This window comes from Xiphophorus couchianus, chromosome 8 (genome assembly GCF_001444195.1).
Source record: "Xiphophorus couchianus chromosome 8, X_couchianus-1.0, whole genome shotgun sequence".
Taxonomy (NCBI): Eukaryota; Metazoa; Chordata; class Actinopteri; order Cyprinodontiformes; family Poeciliidae; genus Xiphophorus; species Xiphophorus couchianus.
In genome coordinates, this window is record NC_040235.1 from 19,644,840 (window position 1) to 19,665,144 (window position 20,305).

Genomic DNA, 20,305 nt, shown 5'->3' on the forward strand with positions numbered 1-20,305 from the left:
CCTAACATATTCCAAAATCATCTCTCTATAAGTTTGGAAGGCATCCTTACCACATCCCCAATCCACAACAACTTGCTTCTTTCAATCCAAAGCAACTCTGAATCTACCAGTGTTTTTTTTTTGGTTTGAGGCATTCAGTTTCTCCCAGGATACCTTTTTATTTTCTAAAAGGTCATGCATGTTTCTGCTTTGCTCTATTAAAGGCTAACACAGATAAAGACAAAAAAGAATTTCAGAAAGGCTAATTGAAAGAAAATAATTAACTTGACATGCATGTTTCTGACCGATAGAGAAAGTTGGGAGTGTGAATGGTGAGGCCGTGGTGCAATGCTTATTTCCTTCATACTCTCCCAACTCTCTTTCTTGTTTCTGCGGATGAGCTGCTTCCTGACAGGCAGCGAGTAAGATGATAAAAATCATTTCTGACATGAGGTCAGTAATCCCCAGTTCTCCAAATGGAGGCATCTTCTGTTTACTGCTCTTCTACCTCTATATCACCCACCATATGTCTACTGACCCAGCTGTCACACTTCTGAAATTTACCTGCATTTATCCAAATGACAACAAGTCTACATGGGGCTGTAAGCTCAACCTGAAGGTAAATTTACTGCAGGTATATTTGCTGGAGACTTTTGGGACAGTAGTAACTCTCTATAGGAACGCATTTACTACGAACTCCTTCATGTCCAGCAGCAGCCAAGCCACCAAATTTAGCGTCCAGGGTAAAGTCTTTAAATGTGAAGTGAGAGTCTAACATCAACTCTAAACTCAAACAAAGGATTTGCTTCTAACAGAGAAAGCGTGGCCTACCACAAGAGCTTTTAATTTAGACATTGTAAAATGCAGTGATTAAATCATTCGCACATCCATTATGGTCTCGTTTGGAACAGCAACGCAGCAAGACTGAAAGACACTGCCGCGTATTTAAAGGAGAGCTTTATCTATGCAGAAAAAAAGCATAGAAGGCAGGAAAAATCATTGATGACCTCCAACATGCAGGATTCAAATGTTCATGGCAGTTTCCAATATGACAGGAATATAACTTTTTTAACATGTTAAAAAATGTCGATAGTCTACAAAAGCAACTGGAATGATATTTTCACCAGGTGTCTGTAACATCCCCAGAAATCTGCATGTGCAGAGATACCAAAACTAATAGGTCCATAAATTAGGACATGCTAAATACAGTGGAACAATAAAGAGAAGAGGAAAATAATCATAAGGGTTCTCTAAAATTCATGAACTACTCACAGGAAGAGAAAGAGGTGGAATTAGCAAGTGCTATTGTTTCAAAGTAAATAAATGTGTTCAGCCATGCCATGTGTGCATGGTCACCACAAAGGACATTACTGCAGAAGAAGAAGAAGCCAGGTGAAACTTGTTTAAAGTTTCCTCTGAAACATTTGGGCCAGCCAATGAATTGGTAGTTATTGAATAAAACAATATCAGGCAGGCTTTAGCATTTAAACACCGAATTTAAATCACAGGAATAGCCTGCTGAGGACTGACTTCATCCGATTATCCACTGGATCCTGACTGAAGATGGACGGACGAACGGACGCACGGATGTGATGAAATACATCTCGTGATGACAGCCTCAAGAAGCTAATATAAACTTTCGTTAATTAAGTTGTTATCCTGAAGAATTACATCACATCTAAAGATCATGAGATAATTAAAGCAGCATCTCAAACATGACACCCAGTCAGCATAACAAAGTTTTGTTGAAACACCATCAATCCCTGTGTACCCACCGAGTTATCAGATGAGTTTTCATCGAGCTCAAAGGGCCGTAATTTATCAAGCTCAAAGGGCCCAGAAAGAAATCTAATTAAACATCTGAAGATAGAGGACTTCACAAACATGATAGTGGACTCCGGCAAGTAGCACCAGAGATGGATTTCCATGATAGACTGAGAACAGCTTGGCTGGAAGACACCGTGGAGCTGAGGTTGATTTCATTACATTTCTTCTCATCCGTACGAGTAAATGACGCAAACCGCTGTTTGCTTAAAAAGACGAGACGAAGGACCTGAAAGGTTTGAGATCAAAGAAAATCCCCCGCTTTGTAAATAAGCAGGTCAAGAAAGGAATGCTAAGGAAGCCGAGCATAAGGACTGAGGAAGAAAAGGCAGATGTAGGCCAGCAGCTTACAGCCCATTCAGAGTACCTGCACTGGCTGGAGGACCGACCTGCTCCTGCATTTCAGCGCTCAGTCTCTTGTGTCATCTGGAGAGCTCACATGACGAAAAAAAGGAAACGGGTGGAGGAGGGGTGTACAAAGTGCATAAATGAGACAAGATTGCATACTCTGAACAAGAAGCCAGGGGGGAGCCTCGCAGTCGTGAGCATCCAGGGTCTGTTGAAAGGGATAAAAAAAGCCTGTTTGCTATGAATTCCCTTTCATGACTTGTTTACTTTAGGAGGTGGCTGAGCTCACATGCTGCTATTGTCTAAATGCCTTTGTCGGGGGCTGCTGTGTGCATCTGATTATCTAACGTGGCGTTTTAGTAGAAACAGTAGCTGAGACAGATATGCAAGGACAATGTCACGCTCTTGTAAGAGTTACCATGAGCTTGTTCAAATATTTTTCTCATTTTCTTTGGATGTGCCTGCATGTGCATCACCTGTCAGAATCATGGTCTGCTCACATTCTGGCTTACTTTCAATCCCGACTGCCTCAGATAAAGGCAGCTAGTGACACTTGAGATTTAGAGAACAAATCTCAGTTCAGTCTAGTCTTGTTTGCCATAAAAGTGCAACAAATTTATTGATGGAACCTGATTTAATGTCGTGTTTTGACTGTTGATTCTATGTTGCATTGTGTTTCTGTGTTTGATATGATGTAAAGCACTTTGAAATGCTTTGCTGCTGAAATGTGCTCTACAAATAAAATTTGATTGATTGATTGATTAATTGATTGATTGAACAAACCTGCAAGAAAGAAAACTGAATCTGGAAGACTGAAAACTATTCTAGTGAAAAACGCATTGAATGGTCGGTGTGACTTGACAAAAAACTATACAAATTTAATTTATTTACCACTTCAGTCTTTAATTAATAATGATGAGGGGGAAAAATAAGTTATTTAAATATAAAGTGACTTTTTAATGCAACATAAACTATTGATTTATTGGTTTTTAAATGCCACTTGAAACATAAAGTGCTGACTTCCATCTGTGATTTATTAGCGAATACTTTGAGAAGGGGCGCTTTAACAGTAAATCTTTTCCATGTCCACAGTTTGCAGACACAGCACTGTTTCTGGACTGCTGAGCAGGAAACTTTGAACCAGGATGGTTAATCAAGCCTTCTTTTGTGTGTGAAGAATCCCAGCACAAGTAATTTTGTTACAGTTGTGTTTGGTGTAAATCTCAAAACTACCACACGGTATTTTCAGTGCAGGAGAGAAAAAAAAAAGTGTGGATTTTTGTTGACTTTTAATGAGAAAAACATTTACTTTTGAGCTCCTCTGGGGCTGCTGCAACCCAAATTTAGCTCAGCATATGTGTCGAGGTGTGCTTCCCCAGTCTGTCCCAACATTCTAGCCAGGATTTTCCCTCGGCAACCGCCCACAATCGATATTCACCCAGAGCTCAGCAATCGGGCAAAACAAAAGAACTGCACACCTTCCCTGTTTATTGCAAAAGTTGATTCACTGTATATTGTTTTTTTTTTGTTTTTGTTTTTTTAGAATATTGCGATGTCGAAGCAAAGGAGCAGCAAGTCAGCTGAAGTGAATTAGAAAAAAAAAAGCAAAAGGTGCTGGCTGGCTGCACACAGCGAGGTATTGAGTGATGGCTGCTGGAGCGGAAGGCTCTGACGGATGAGTGGCTGTTGAGGAGATGTGACAGAAAGAGGTGTGATGGCATGATGGCAGTTTGCCACCTGAAAAAAAAAAAACAACTACAAGATAGCATCAATCATTCCCATTTCCTTCTAGGACCACTGATGAGCATAGACTAACACACTGGGGCTCTCCTCACTGTTTTCTGTGAATGAGTATGTGTGCCACAAAGTTAAAGGGCTACTGTGAGTTAGGTTACCAGGGAGCCACTGCATAGGTATGGAAGGAGTGAGGGTTTTAGGAACCTGATTTCAAGTCTGTTACATGCAATATTTACTCTAGATATTATGATGCATCTTATGAAAATCCCGCAAAACTATAAGCAAGCTGCAACAACAAAGCTGACCTTTTTAAACCCACAAGAGACGGAATTTTGAGACGCACTGATAATATATGAGAGTCAGGAGCAAATACATATTATAGGGTAAAATTAGAGATCCGTGTTATGATGCTTTATATAAGCAACTAGCAAAGCTCTGGAGATGATAAAGACTTCATAATACCATGAAAAGATTTCTTTAAACAACCAGCACCTGCCTTTCTTAAGGCCTGGGAACTCATAATGTCCAGCTGCTGAACTGGACAATGTGCAATGATACTTACTATAGTCTAAACTAAAAGCAGTGCCAAAATATATATTCTACTCTAAGATTTTTAAAATTAATGAAATAAAAAACTGTATTTTAACTTTGTACTGGTTAATGATTCCAAAGTCGGAGAAAAAAACAAGCTGGTTTCAGATTTGGATAAAAATCCCAACTCAAATATAGCGTTGTAACTCTCAACACCTAAACTTTGATGATGTTTACCCAGACCAATGAAAGGGCTACTACAGTTTAAGTAACATTCACCCATTCTCCAGGACAGGCAATCTGTAAGAAATGTAGAGTTCTGTGTTTTGCCCAAAGACACTTCAACACGAGGCAGGAAGTGACTTTCCAAACAAAAACTTCATGCCTTCATGAAATGCTGGTGCATTTCTTTGAAAACAATTTCATTTCACTGCAAAATAAAATGGGACGAAGAAGTATGCACTTTTACTGCTACTTAATCGACAGAAGCACTACTCAAATGTTTCAGCAATAACATTACTTAATTTTATTCCATGCTATGCAGAAAATCAATCTCTAATGAAGAATTATTTAACACTGATACACTTATTGATGAGGATTCTTCAGGTTGGTTGAAAACAATGTACTGTGAGTTACTTTCTGATCAATTCGGCTCAAGTTTATTCAGCCACTCATTGAGTGTGTACATTAAATTGAACATTAATCTCCCCATAATTAAGTACATCAAAATCAATATGACATATTCTGCCCTGATGCAGTACAGTCCAGAATTTTACACCCCTTTATCTTACTGCACAGACACTATTAAACTACGGCACATCAAAGCACCATATGCTCTATTGTATTAGAGCACAATATGTGCTCTAATACAGGACAAAATAAGAAACAATGCAACACAAGCTATGTTGGGTTATACTAGAACAGTAGTTCCCAAAGATTTCCTGGGACCCCTACGGATTACAATAAAATCCCCCCCAAAAAAGAAAAAAAAATCAACTGGGCACACACATCGTTCCACCAGACATAAACCTATACACATATTTTGTTTTCAAACTCCACTGAAGTTTATTTCACACTTCAGGTTGCAACAAAACAAACTACAAACCATGTTTGCAGTGAAACACTTTTGTGTAACTGTTTTTTTTTGGGGGGGGGGGTTTCATTCGTCCATACCGCTGCCTGTGCCCCCCCTGCAATGGTACTGTGCCTCCCCTAGGGAGCGCGCCCCACACTTTGGGAACCACTGTACTAGAAGAAGATATGCAAGGCAGTAAAAAGGATTTCAAAAGTAGATTCTTTCTAGAAACCTACTCTGTATTGATTTCGTTTTACTTCCCGGAAATTCAAAAGTGTTAACTGGCCTGGGACGCATTACTTACTGATGCATTATTCCTTAATAAATTCAGGAGCCCTCAGTTTTTGGACCTCTATTGCAGCGTAAGGCAGCAGACGCTATTAGTAAGTTGAAAAGAAATCTCAGGTTCGGATTCAGCATTTAATATCCCATTTATTGATCGCCTCTGATAATGACAGAGGCTCAGCGCCAAGCAGGAGGAGATTGAGAGTGGCTGCATGGTGAATGAGCTTCGGGGATCTAATTTAGCCGTGAATGTGATTCGAGTGTGATTAGTATTTATATGACACATCATCCACATTAGGCACTGCTTTCCTGTTCCACATGCCACTCTTGATCTTCCTCTCCCCTCCCTGTTCAGAAGACAAGGCACAACCGTGATAGGAACCATCTGGCTCTCCGCTGCTGGCACGAGTTCGGCTCAGTGATTATTGCCAAACAGCATGAACAAGGGTTTTCACTCTCCCTCGCTCCTTGGTGTGTCTCCCTCTTCTTCTGTTTCACACCCAGCACTATTTCTCTCGTCGCCTAAGCAAAAACAAACTCACGTGTCGATGAACACAAATTTGTGGGGACGTACAATAATTTAGTGGTTACCCATCTCCGCTAAAGCATCTTGTTTTTAATGTATGAACGGCCTAGGCTGTTTTCTTCCTTGCAGTTACTGAGTCAGGAAAAGTACGACCCGAATAATCCTCTTTAGTTCTTCTTTCTTATTTTCTTGCCATGGAAATCTATTGCTGCTGCTGGCTGATCCTTTCCTCTCTGTAGTTTCATATGAATAGGAGTGATGCCTACAATGTACTTTCTGCTCTTCCCCTGCGAGACGCCTGTTGCTCCACGGCTCAGCCCTGTAGTAAAGATGGATTACTCCACAAGAACTGCGTGCCCTGCCCTTTACGTATTTCTCACACACCAGTTCTCCATTATCAGCTTCATCCGCAGGGGGAAGCAAGGAGAGGGGAGAAATGTGCATGCACAGACACATGGGTACACGCATGGAAGCTGCAACACTCGAATCCACACAGGTCTGAAAGCTTTGACAGGGTTGTTAACAGAGGGTCGGAGTCACGAATCTGACAAATCTTTTTTTTTTTTCCAGGGAGGCATAGATCTCTTGAATCCAGCTAAAGTGAAAACACAATGGCAATTATTTTTCTTTGTCTGTCTTGTCGTTAGTCTGTATTTAACTCCATCCTTCTCTGCTAATATGTGGATAAAGAAAAAAAAACTGCATATCGATTTGTCAGTTAAGGACAACCTTGGTTAGAAAGCATTTATGAAAAACATTTTGAAATCCAGGCAGTAAAGAAAAAAAAAATGTCTGACAGAAAAGAACTAAAGGGACTTGACCTCAGATTTCAGTAGATTTATTAAATTGTAACTGAGTTGTTTTTTTGCTGCTACCAGCATCAAAGATGCACACTGGAATACATTAAACATTTAGCACAATAATTTGGTAGCAATTTAAAACTAAGTGGTGAGCAGAAAGCAGTGGGATAGCTGTTTCTAGACAGCTATTTAACAATTAATTAATACAATGTAATTAATTTAGAAATCTAGGTGTGGTAACCATACTGAAATGCTTGCCAAAAAATAATTAAAGAGGAAAACTCAAAGACAAAATAAGAAAAATGAAAGGAGGAAGAAAAACTATTCTCTTGTACTATTGCAATGGTTGCGTAACATTTTGGAACAGGTAACCTGCCTGGCAATTATAAAATGGCCTATTTAGTGCAGCATTTTTGGAAGAAAACTGGTAAAATGATACAGTGGGGGAAAAATATATATTATTGGACTTGTAAATGGGTCTTTCGTGGGGTTTTCCACATGAATTTCACACCAAATATTGGAACCAAGCAAAGTATTCCACATAAACAAGCAAATAAGTTCATACAGTATGTGTAATGAATAAGCTGACAGAGAAATAGGACTGGTCAATCTTGATAAAATCTATATTTTTAAGAAAAGCCTTTGTTGCTAATGCCGGCTTCAAGACATTTCTTGTGTGAAGAAATTTGACTCATGTAATGCTCAGGCCCACTGGGCCATTTTTCAAGGTGCTGAGAGTCACTTCATTGTACTGTAATATCCAGCTAATTCCATAGATTTTCAATTGCATTTAAGTTGGGTGATTGACTGGGTCGTGGTAGCAATTTAATTTTTGATCTCAGACATTTTCTGGGGCTCTGTGCTTGCTATCATGTAAGTTATGAAAAGTCCCGCCTTGTTTCCTCTGCAATAGATGAGGACAATGTTGAGAAATGTTCTTTGAGATTTCTCCATTCATGTTTCCTTCAGCCATGAGGCCTGTCAGTGCTGTGTCTTGAAAGAGAGTACTTGCACAGTGCCGGTCCTCTTTGAAATTTGGTACGTGCAATGAAACACACTGAAGAGATTACTTTTGGTCCCAACCCAGCTAGGTTGTATCTTCCTAGCATTTCGTTGGCTTGTCCAATAATTCTGAAACAAACCTTAAGCAAGGTTTAACATGCCTTTTCTTCTGCAGTGGAGTGTTGTGTAGTGAATAGCTATAGATCCCATGGTGGGTGATGCTAGTAGTTTTTTGCAGATCTTTGTGAGCACTCTTTGGCTTTTGGACAACACTTCTGAATATTCCTCTGTGACAAATATTGTGACAAGCTCCTGGATGTCACCACTTCACAATAACCTGATTTTCTTTTCACTTTTGAATTACGGGGCCCAACGAGGCTCGCTGGAATGTTCAAATGTTTGAAAATATTCCTGTAACCACAGCTATCTGTGTTGCAGCAACTTGTTTGCAAAGGTCTTGAGAGAGACATTTTCTTTTATCCAATATGAGATGCTTCTTGTGCAATAGCTTGGTAATGAGAAACCTTTTCATACACCATTAATGAGTACTAAAGTAGCTGAAAATAATTACTGATGGGTACAAGGCTTGCTTTATACATGTTGGGAGATTTTAAGTGGTTTGTCTTGATTTATTTGTAAGAATTAATTTACCTACTTATGATGTTAATTGCCCTGCGACAGACTGGCGACCTGTCCAGGGTGTACCCCGCCTCTCGCCCGGAACGTAGCTGGAGATGGGCACCAGCAACCCTCCCGACCCCATTAGGGACAAGGGTGAACAGAAAATGGATGGATGGATGGATGGATGATGTTAATTTTATCTCAAAAGGCTCATTAGGAATATATTTACTTAGAAAAAACATTGAAGTCTTCAATCCTTATTTTTCTGTAGTAAATATTATTATTTAAAAGTCATAATGCTAAACTGAATGTAGCTTGCAGAGGTCAATTATTAGTCCTGGCAGAGGTCAAAACTAATAAGTATTATATAATAGTACTGAGACATTCCTACTGTTCAAAGGTGATGTTTTGGAAATGTGATATTTGTTAATTTGACCAGTCACAGGTCTGTGATTATACATTAAGGCTACAAAGAAAAGACCCTGCTGAATTTATAAATAATAAAACAGATTACTAACCAAACATGCTTCTTTGTATTAAGAAGTCTAAAAATAATCCGAGAATACAAGTATGTAGATACACCACAGGTAAAATTAGACACTTCAACAATTTTCTCAGTTAAAATGTTGGACTATAATTCACCCCAGATGTCAGCAACAACCTAAGTAATGTACGCATACAGAAGTAAGAAATTAAATTTATTTACAAATGAAGCTATATTTAAAAATTCTAAATGACATGGAGAAAACACTGAACACATGAGGAAAACGGCGTGCAAAAGACACGGAAAGCCAAGAAACCAGCTGAAATATGTCACTATTTAGAAATAATTTCTGGTGCTATCTACAAATTAATATTGGTTAGTTTGGTATTAACTAATGATCTATTTAAAGGTTTCTAATTAGAAAAGTATTGCACACAGTAGCAGGTGCAATACTACTGTGCATCGGTAAAAGCAAAGAGACCTTCACTAAGAAGTGTTGCTAAACATATTAACATCAATTGACGCCCAAAGTTACAATAATACTGCAACTTACTCCAAAAACCTTAAGCTAAAAGTCCCTCTTACAGCATATGATGGAGGGAGGCTTCTTGTCAGCACAGGATGAATGAGTAGAGAAATACAACAGGAAATTCTTGATAAAGATCCAAAGATGAAACAAAGTGAAGACAATAGTCTGAAACACACAGCCAAGGAGACTCTTAATTGGTTTCAGAGAAGGAACATGAAACTGCCAAAACAGCCCATTTCATCCCTTGAATAAAACCCATGAAAATATGTGCAAAGGACTAGAGATCTGAGTGCACAGTAAAAAAAAAAAAAAGGAAAATCTTTAAGATTTAACAACCATTTGTAGAAGGTATACCTAAGCAGTGCATGTGCCAAATTTCTCCATATAGGATACATTTTGACATTGCCACAACAAAAGGTATGCTTCTTCACAAAGTATTTAGGAGGTTTATTTGAAAGTGTTCAAATATTTATTCCTTGTCAATCCCTTTTTACCCACATTTGAATAAAACATGACCCTATATCTCGCTTTGAATGAAATGACTGACTGATATTGTCATTCTGCCGATTCTTATACAATCAGAAATTATAATATAAAAGAGGAGTAACAATTTTGTGACTCCAATTAATAGTTGTTCCATATTGTTGTCTAAAAGTAACATACTGTCAAAACCTTGAAACACTAATACCTCCACCATACGTAATTTTCCTTTTTCATAATATCTGAATAGTTTTAGTGTATTAAAGTATTTTGTTTCACCAGGTAGCAAAAAAAGCTTTTTTAACATGGCTATAGACTCTTCTGAACAAAATCAACACAATTCCGAACAAGATCATAAACTGATTCAGCATGCTTGCGATTTTTATGCAACAGAGTCATGGCAAAATGAGGTAGAAGTGAATAAAACATTAAGACAGACATTAAAAATATCTAAAAGTTACATTGTTCCGGTGGTTTCCATTGCTAAAAGCAGAGAGGAGCTGCACAGCTAATGTCACTCCACTGTATCTCAGTTTTTGTTTCTGCAAAACTGCCACTGCCGCACACAAAACTAAGTTTTCTAAATGTCCACTTTACAGCCTTTTACAGCAGTTTTATGTGAACTCATAAAAACTTGAAGTGTACAATTGTTTCAGTCCAGATGGACACAATGTGCATAACCCAGCATGGCCTTTAAATTACTGCTCAGTCGAAGCAATGATTTGCCAACACCAAAACAAAAGAGACACACACACTTCCTACATTTGTCAGACATTGTGTGTATGTTAAGGCCTTTTTTATATTCCTAGGTACAAGGTTTAATCATTCTGCCAATATATCATCAGGTTACTAAGCAGCAATGGCTGAAATACCGAGATAAATCGAGAAGAGAAACACGTACATTTGACAGTTTTTAACTAAGCTTCATCAGATTTAGAATTACGTTCAGAGGAGTTTTGTGGTTGTGTGGTCCAATTAAAAATACAACATCAAATACAACAGACTAACCCAACTCAAAACTAACCACAAATCAACACATCCATATTCAGATGTTAGAATAATTGCTTAAAATCTTGTCTAACCTAATCACTGCTTATATCATTGCAAATCATACATATTAAATTCATGCAATGTTAACATAAAGCCATAACACAATTTCAGAAATTATGAAAGGATGGTTTTGAAAGGTGCACAAAGTCACAGCTGGTTTTTGGTCTTGGATTGTAAATGTTCATGAACTTGAGAGGATGCAGGCAAGGGGATTTTTTCCAATGCATTGCTGAGCATGCACAACGGTTTTAACACGGCTCAGCTATCTGTGGGGAGTGCAATCAGAGGGAATCTAAAATCTGTGAGGGTTTGTGTTTCCTCCTCAGTCCCTCTTCATATAAAAGTACTAAGCTTGGAATTCTCCTTGACAACGGATAGAGTGCATTTTGAATTTAAATTGGACTAGAGCTTGGAGAGCACACACTTCTTAATCTCCCAGCACCCAGTGTGTGCACAATTTGGGGGGGTGTCTATGTGTTAAAGCTAGGTATTTAACAAAGTAGTCACATCTGTTTGCAATAAGCATAATAATAATGTGTTTCTTTATTTTATGCTCTTTCTTTTTTATGTATGGAGAACATCAATCTCCAAACAAGCGAGAAAGAATGGGTTTCCTTGTTAGATGAAACTTACAAATACTTTTTGCACTTTTTTGCCCACTACAAAAGCGGGCAAAAAAAAGGAAAATTTTCTGTTTTTTTAAGGAGCAAATAGAAAGCACTGTACTTGTGATTTCAGACACCGAATGCAGAAATAGAGCTGCCATATTCTAAGAGGTCTTTTTGTAAATCACTTCCGCTCTTTTACACAAACACTTAAGCGCTGTCACTGAAAAAATGCTACATTATTTTCACAATGCCATGCCCATTTTATGCCTTTGCTTCTCACATACTGATGCACTCTTTCCCTTTCATTTTTAAGAACTGTGTATAAGAGTTCATTTGATATTCTCTTCAGCTGGGTTCTCTTTCTTCTCTTATGATAATGCATGAGAATTGTCAATGTTTAATGAAAGACTGGAGGCTAGATACCGGCTGAAGAAATATCCTCACTATGGAACACGAGAGGTTCAATCTATAATTTTCTTACAAATTATAGATGAAAAATTTCAGAGAGCTCAGATAAATGTGCTCACAGTGAGGCCTAATTTATTTTTTTGAGCGATTTCTACTCATTTGAATACTAGCTGTCAAGAGTAAACAGCAGAGAAACATACTGGGTGAAGAAAGGCAACCAGAACCGTGAGCGACTGCCAAAGCAAACTTTTCCCGCTCACCTCCACATTCACCCCTCTTTTCCTGCTGCTTCCATACGCAGCCTAAAGCTGCTAGTTTGCACCATTTCTCCTCATCCCCATTTAGGCGTGAAATGTATTTCTATTCACAGCAGTGAAAAAAGAGAGAAGAGGAGGGAGAGCAAAGGAAGTGACACAAGCAATCTAATGGAAAAACCGCCTCTGTCTGATGTCTGTAAAATTGCATATTCCTCTGGATAAAAACCAGGACAACAAGAAGCTGTCTGTGGCTACGGGACAGTCTTAGAACCATGTGGGGAATACTTGAATTAGACTTCTGTGCACTTATGGGCCATGTGAGAAAAGAGGAATCAGAACTGGTGAACCCTGAGTTGAAGGATGTGTCATTACTTGCCTTAAATAACGACAACAAAAATAACAAAGTCTTATTTAAAGGAGGTGATAAATGCATGGTTATGTTTAAACAAAACCAGAAAAAGCTGATGTTATTGGTCAAACTAAAAAAAATAATCTGAAAATTTAGAGAATATTTAAGGCATGCTTTGGACAAAAAGTTAAATTATATTAAAATAATATCCAATAAAGAGCACTGTGTAATAATGATTATGTCAATCAGCTGTCAACATCATTATTTGTTATAGGATATATCCAAATAGAAATGTTCAAATCTTTACATAAAGTCACGTTTTACACCTACATCATCCTCCAAAGTCATCAAGACATCAGAGAGTGAGAAAAATCCCCCAACTCCACACTGAGAAAATTTTGTACTTAACCAAATCAACGTTTGGGTTGACTGAATTGATCAACTGCAAAAAGAAAAAAGAAAAGGAAAAGATTTTGCCTTCACTAATTTCTTTTGTTTTGGATGCTTTTTGTTACAAACCCATTAAGACAAGAATAAAAGTAATTGCAAACAAAAATACAAATAAATTATTAAGGGAAGTAGCACTCCAAACAAACCTGGTCCAATATGAAAAGTAAGTACAATGTAAATATGATAAGTGGTTGTTTAGTGGCAACAAAAGCCATCAAGCTCTTGTTTCAATGGTCGGTGTTTTATATCGATTTGGGGGTACTTAATTCTCTTCTTTGCTGAATTGTTTTAATTTATCTTCAAAGGATTTTTTGAGTATGAACATCCTGATTAAGATCATAGCCTCTTGATTGGACTCAAGTTCGGTCTTGGACAAGGCAGCACTTTTGAGATGTTTGAGATGTTCAGAGGTCGATTTGATGGGATGTTTTGGATTGTTGTCCTGGTGCACACCACACATATTCCTGACTTCAAGGTTACAGACTAATAGTCATATATTCTTCTTAAGGATTTTTTGCTGGAGAGCATAATTCAAAGTTTCATTAATTAGGGGAAGTTGTCCAAGTCTTGGAGCAGCAAAACAGCCCCAGATCACCACACTTTCACCACCATTTATTACACAGTGGGTGAGATGTTCTTTATATAAAATGTTACTTTTTCACCTGATGGTGTAACTTTCCAAAAATGTCAACTTTTGTCTTGTGATTCGAGAGAATAGTTTTCCAAATGTCAGTGGAATCATCAAGATCTTTTTTTTTTTTGTTTTTGTTTGATGACCTAAAATATTCAAGTGTGAAGAAAAAAAATAAAAACAAAAATTGTTTGTCGTACAGCATAAAGCAATGATGCTTCCGATTATAAGGTAAGTCTTTTTAATCATTAAGATAAATTAAAAACCGCTTAAGAGAAAAAGAAAGACATTTTAGCACTTCTACCTAAATTTATTCTGTAGCACGTTCACACATTTTGTCAGAGCAGAATCGTTCATCACTCAGAATAAAAAGCAAACATTTGCAAACGAAGACACCAGGGACTGAGGTGCAGAACATGGAAGGTCTACTTGGAGAGGATTCAAGAAAGTTTGAATCAGACAAAAACCAGAACACAGATCATCCCACAGTCAAAAGGAATATACTTCATTAATTGAAAAAATAAATAAATACTATAATTGTTCAGTAATTTCATCTCAGTAACATTGAGACAGTTTCTCATTTGGAGCAGCACAAATCTAATTCCTTTTCTTTCTCAGAACATGTCCTTCCACCTCTATGACTACATTTTGTAGCTCAATCCCCATCAGACTTCTAAGAGCAGCTGAGGAATACATGCTGATTTTTCACTAAAAACTACACTGCAGCTCCCCTCTGTGTCACAAAGGAAGACATCGCTGCATCACGGTCTCAGTACACTACAGTGCAGAAACATGTCTTCTAAATTTTGCAGAGAAAGTTGTCTGCCAATATCTCTAAACATAAACTTTGGTCTTCTCTGTATTTTTTTATAGTTTAACTTTAAAGAAACTGAGGATGTTCTAATGTAAATTTTGCCACACTCTGAACGGCACACAGTCAAAGTAAACACCCAAAGGTTGGGTGTTCAATTCCAGTGTCGTACAGCACATTTTATATATCCTTGGAAAATGCATCCATCCTCTCTGTACTGTTGTGTGAATGCGTAAAACTTGAAAATTGCTTTTCAGAGGCTTCTCAGAGCCTGAGAAAGCAATATCAGTCAGATTTTCAAAGCTGGTGGAGACACACTTTAAAATATTTGCAGCAAAAGGTTTTTATTCAGTTCTATTTGTTGATGTAGTTCAATTTACAACAAATGTCATCTCAAGGCACTTTACCAATAGAAGTAAATTCAATCCAATTACACTGACAGAATCCAAATCAGTTACGCATATTACAAATTATGAAACAATGCAGGCAACGTGAGAGTGGGATTCAAGTTGGTTAAAAGTTTTCCTACAGCAATCATTCGTCCTGGACGACCTTGTTGTGACGGTGGACTGTAGCGTACATGATATCTTTGACTTTGAAGCAGTCTCCCAGACTGAGAATGCATGTAGCGACGTGTGGAAAAAAAGGTGTTTTAAAAAGTGCTGACTGAGTGGGGCTGAATGCAGAATAACACGAAGACATGTTTGCACTTCTGAAGGTTTTGAAAATATAAATTATTTCCCTTCCGTTTTGCAGTTATTCCACTATGTCTTGTTCCATTACATAAAGTCTCAATAAAATGGACTGAGGTTATGGCTCAGAAAACGTGGAAACGTTCAAGTAGTCTGAATTTCGTTGAAACGCATTGTTTTACAACAGAATGAGGCTATAAAGAGGAGCTCATGTTTAATATAATGAATCTAAGGAGGTAGATGTCAAAACACAAATTTTATGAGGTTATTATGGTTGCCTGGATTACAACTGGGGTGTCATTGGCAGGATGGACGGACGGACAGATGGACGGAATACACGGATGGAATATTTTGTACCGGAGAGTGTGATAGCGTAAAAGTTTGAACAATACATGTGGACCATCCTACTTTTCCTTTGCATGACGCTTTGGGATAGCACCTTTTAATGTAGAATATGAATCTTAAATACCATCTGAAAGACGTTTTTACAGTGTCTGTGTAATCATCCAAAGATTCCTGCTTAATGATTGTAATCTATCAAGAAATGTCAAAGAGTGAACCTTCATCCACACAGAGCCTAGAAAGACATGTCTCCAGTTCATCTTCAACACCATTATTACTTTTTAAAATCTTTTAAAGCCACAGCAATTCATTTTTAATGTGAATGAATATTTCACAGAGCTCTAGAGTTACAAAAGGACAGAGTGGGAGACTCCAGATGATATAAGAGATGTGTGCTACAGACACAGAAAGCTATAGCACTGAGTCCAATGTCTGTTCTTATATCCAGTTTGCAGCGTTACCACCTTACACTATGGTCTTAAATGCTACGCCGTGTCAGTAAGGATAAGAGCTATGAAGCACTCATAATTAGTTTGTGAAGAACTGTAATTTCTGCCCCAAAGTGTTATTTTAAATCTCTCCAACTGGATCTATCTAAAGCTTTCATTCTAAAGGTGTTAAGAGACTCCAGCTGCAATCACCCACCTGCACTGCATCAATGCACCTGACGTGCTGTACATATAGGTATCACTGATGCAACGAGGAATAAAAATGAAAAGAATAAAGAGAAAACAGTATTAGCGGGAAATGAGGCCACAGATAACAGTCAGTAAGCAGGGATGAGGGAAGAATGCTTCCTCAGCAGCCTTTTTTTTCTCTTTTCCTCAATTATCTGCTGCTCACTGAAGACGATGATGGATCGCATTTGAAGGGGGTGTGCGGAGGGGAACTCTTAGTGGACTTGAAGCTTAGCTGAAACCGTATGGTCAAGAGAGCCATTAATCCATCTCAGAGTGGCGACCCATCGAACTCCGCCGGCAAAATGCGTGATCGAGCTATAGACGGAGCAGTTGCACAGATAAAGCAGCAGAGTACAGATCTGATTAGGCTCCTGTCTCTGCACACTCCACGGGGATTAAACACAACAGCTCCTTGTTAGACCTCCCCACTTTGTTCCGTATGCTACGTTTGCTGTAAGTGAAAAAATATACCAGGGAGTACAAATCATCATTCCCCTCACTACTTCACACCCCTGCATGGACTCAGAATGTGATTCACATATTAATATGCAGCTAATTTACTATTGGTGCTAGTTAAATAACACTGGATACATTATGTATTATTCCTCCTTTAGCATCAGAACTTGATACCAATAAAACACTTATTTATAAGTCCTGGTTAGGTACAAACTGTTACACTCTTGCTGGTATCTGCATTTGCATGCCTAAAGTGTCATTTGCATTTTTACATAAGCTTTGCCCAGAACAATGTCCTGAGTAATAGAGAACAAAGCTCTGTGTGCAATCCCACAGTGGCACAGCATCAGTTCTTATTTAATATTCAACGATTGGAATTTATATTTAAAAGAAAAAAAGGCGTATTCTTTACTAAATGAAGCAGACATTTGATGTTTGAACTTATCAATCTCTCACAGTGATGTGAGGGAGTTTTGGGCCACTCTGCTAAACAGACATTTGTTTAAGCACACCTCTCTTAAGATTGCTGTGCAGCATCTCAGCCTTTTGAAGCTATTTTGCCTTAGAATTGCTGCCGTATTTGGGATTGTTATGTTCATAACCTGGTTTGGGATGCGGTTAAGCTGTAATGCTGTTGGCCTTGTATGTGACTCTGCACTGCTTAACAGCAAAGTAAGTTTGGTCAAACATGTCGCTGTGTGTGATCCACACACAGCGACAAGTCCTGTTAGCCATTCAGGATAAAAACACAGGAGTGGGGGCTTTTTCAAAGAAGGACATGTAACTGAACTTGACATGTAAACTAACAAGGCACCTTCCTCACAATAAAGCACAGTGTTGGGAGTAGAATGGAATGGAGATGGTATTCTTCAAAAGGAAAATAAGATGGACTAATTTAAATACATGGCCCTGAAAGAAATAATGGACGTCTGAGTTGAGACAGAAGAGTTAAGACAATGACTTTAAACTCACAGCCAGAGCTAGAATTCATGTGTTACAGTCCTCTTAAGGCCAGACCTAAATTCAATCCAGAATCTTTGGCAAGAGTTCACAAACACTCTCCATCCAGTGTGATGGAATTGCAACACACATAGTTGTGCAATTATACATTACTATGTGTTGATCTATGAAATAAAATCACCTTGCAGTTTAAAGTTGTAAAATAACAAAACATGAAACAGTTCAAGCAGTATCAGTACTTCAACTGATACTGCTTGCAGCAAATAGTGTCTAAAGCTTTGCTGTTTGTCATGGAAGTTAGATTTCAAAGAGCCTTTTAATTGATAGAATCTGCCTTGTCAGATTCTCAGGCATTACCATCAGTCATTCTTACCAGGCTACACCTTATCTCCAGATATTCCTCTCCAGCTGTCCGATTCTGTCTTTTTTTTCTTAACTAAACTGAACTCAAATCCCTGCGAGGCTGTGGAGGAAGAGTATATCGTTTTCTCTCTCGAAACAGGAAAGCCCTTCACTCAAACACAAGTGAAATGTGTTGACATGATTGAGAGATAATACTGCTTTTGACCACAAAAGAATCTGACTTAAAAAGTTGTGCAGTTTAAGAATGAGTACCAAAAAAGCCTCTTTTGGGAGGGAAAAAAAATGGGTAAAGTAAGCACACATGCTTATCTTTCAAAAAAGTAATATTCAGACATATCAACATGAATTTGTATTTAGATTCTCAATAAATCGCTCCCTTATGAGGCTCCCCTCCCCCGGCTTTCTTTTTGTCTCATTCCCTTTCAAAACTTCTGATCTTTTTTCCCCAGATCTTTTGAGCCATTTATATATTTTCCCACTTTTCCACTCTTATTCTCAGACACCTTCTTTCTTGTCTTCTGCCACTCTTCCTTTCGTCATGTCTTATTTGAGGATTGTTTTCAAACACAGTGAAAATAAATTACAGAGAATAAAGACTAATATATTACTTTAACTGAATCATTTATGTGGTGTACTATAACCAAACTTCAGCGGAAATTTCGGGCATTTTTTGTTGGTTTTTTTTAGGTTGAAGATATTTTGTAGCTATGGGGAAAGCCTTCTTAGCTGTGCATAATAATGAATAATACATTTGTGATTATCTGAGCACACAGTCTAAAGTGTGTACTTGTCATTTTTCTCAACAGCAGTGCACCATTACAAAGACAGATGATTAGTGTTGACTTGATAATTGAGATATGCTTTTCAGATTTATGAGATAACCAACACCTCAAAGCTGTTTACATCATAGTTTTAATAATCAGAGAAGTGCTTTGTTGTTGCATCTCAATAAGTTAAAAATATTTAAGAAGGAATATAATTACATCTTTAAAAATGAAACAACATGCATTACAGATTATGTCTCAGAATAAAACTGTATCGCAATAACAGCAAGACAGATAAAAGTATTTTTATTATAGACAATAGATCTTTAAAGGGGTGTTTGGTATTTTTGACAATGTGTGCAGGTGCAGAGAGTCCTGTTCACAAAGGAAGTCTCTCTTTGTATAGCGTGTGCATGAAAAAGGTTTCAATATTTGAACTGAGTTACTGAAATGAATTAGCTTTGCTGTGATGTTCTATTTATTAGGAGATATCTGTACCAACAAGTTTCGCCACTCTCCTGTTGAAATATCTATTTATTCCATCAGATTTTTTTTTTCCTTTCAACTACTCACATCTAAAAGTTTTCCGTTTCAAAGCTTTTCACAGTTTTCATTTGCCCTTTTTATGGCCTTGTGCAAAGTGCTGTTTAAATGTGGGGAGCAGAATGATTTATACAACTGTGTCAGAATGTGTGTGTGCGTATATTTGATACGTTGTAAGGCCCATGTTTACGACAAACACTAGGACCCATTGTTTATGGGATCCAAAGCCTGGGCCCCATACAAAGAAGTGATGTTTTGGGGTTAGGGCTTATGACTAAGGTGTGAAATGAGTTTAGGTAGAAATGGTTAGATATCATAAATGTAGGGGTTACACTATAGAAATGAATGAAAAATGAATGGAAGTCAAAGTTCCTGTGAAGATAGAAAATATGCGTGCAGGCCTGGGTGTGTGTGTGTATGCAAGAAAGGAAATGAAATGGGGGGGAAAAAATATGTATTTGCTGTTGTTCAGCTAATTAAATTTAAGCCATGAGGATGTTAGCTATATGTTATAATGTATAGATGCAGCAAAGTTTTGGTGACAAGTGGCCATTCTTGTGAGAGCTGCACCCAGCTGTGCTGTCACACGGTGAAGAACAACAATCCTCCCAAGCCATAAAACAACCTCTAGATCTGATGTGATTCAAAATGACAGCATGATGCACGCATAAATGTGCACTGAGAGAAACTCTGTGCTCTCAGCATTTAGAAGAAGAAGGA

At 37.9% G+C, this 20,305-nt stretch overlaps 1 protein-coding gene across 6 annotated transcripts in view; it reads right to left on the reverse strand.

Annotated features, from left to right (window-relative positions):
* Positions 1-20,305, reverse strand: part of LOC114149298 (nascent polypeptide-associated complex subunit alpha, muscle-specific form) — a 54,372-nt gene that overhangs the window by 9,433 nt on the left and 24,634 nt on the right. The gene's annotated exons all lie outside the window — the stretch shown is intronic.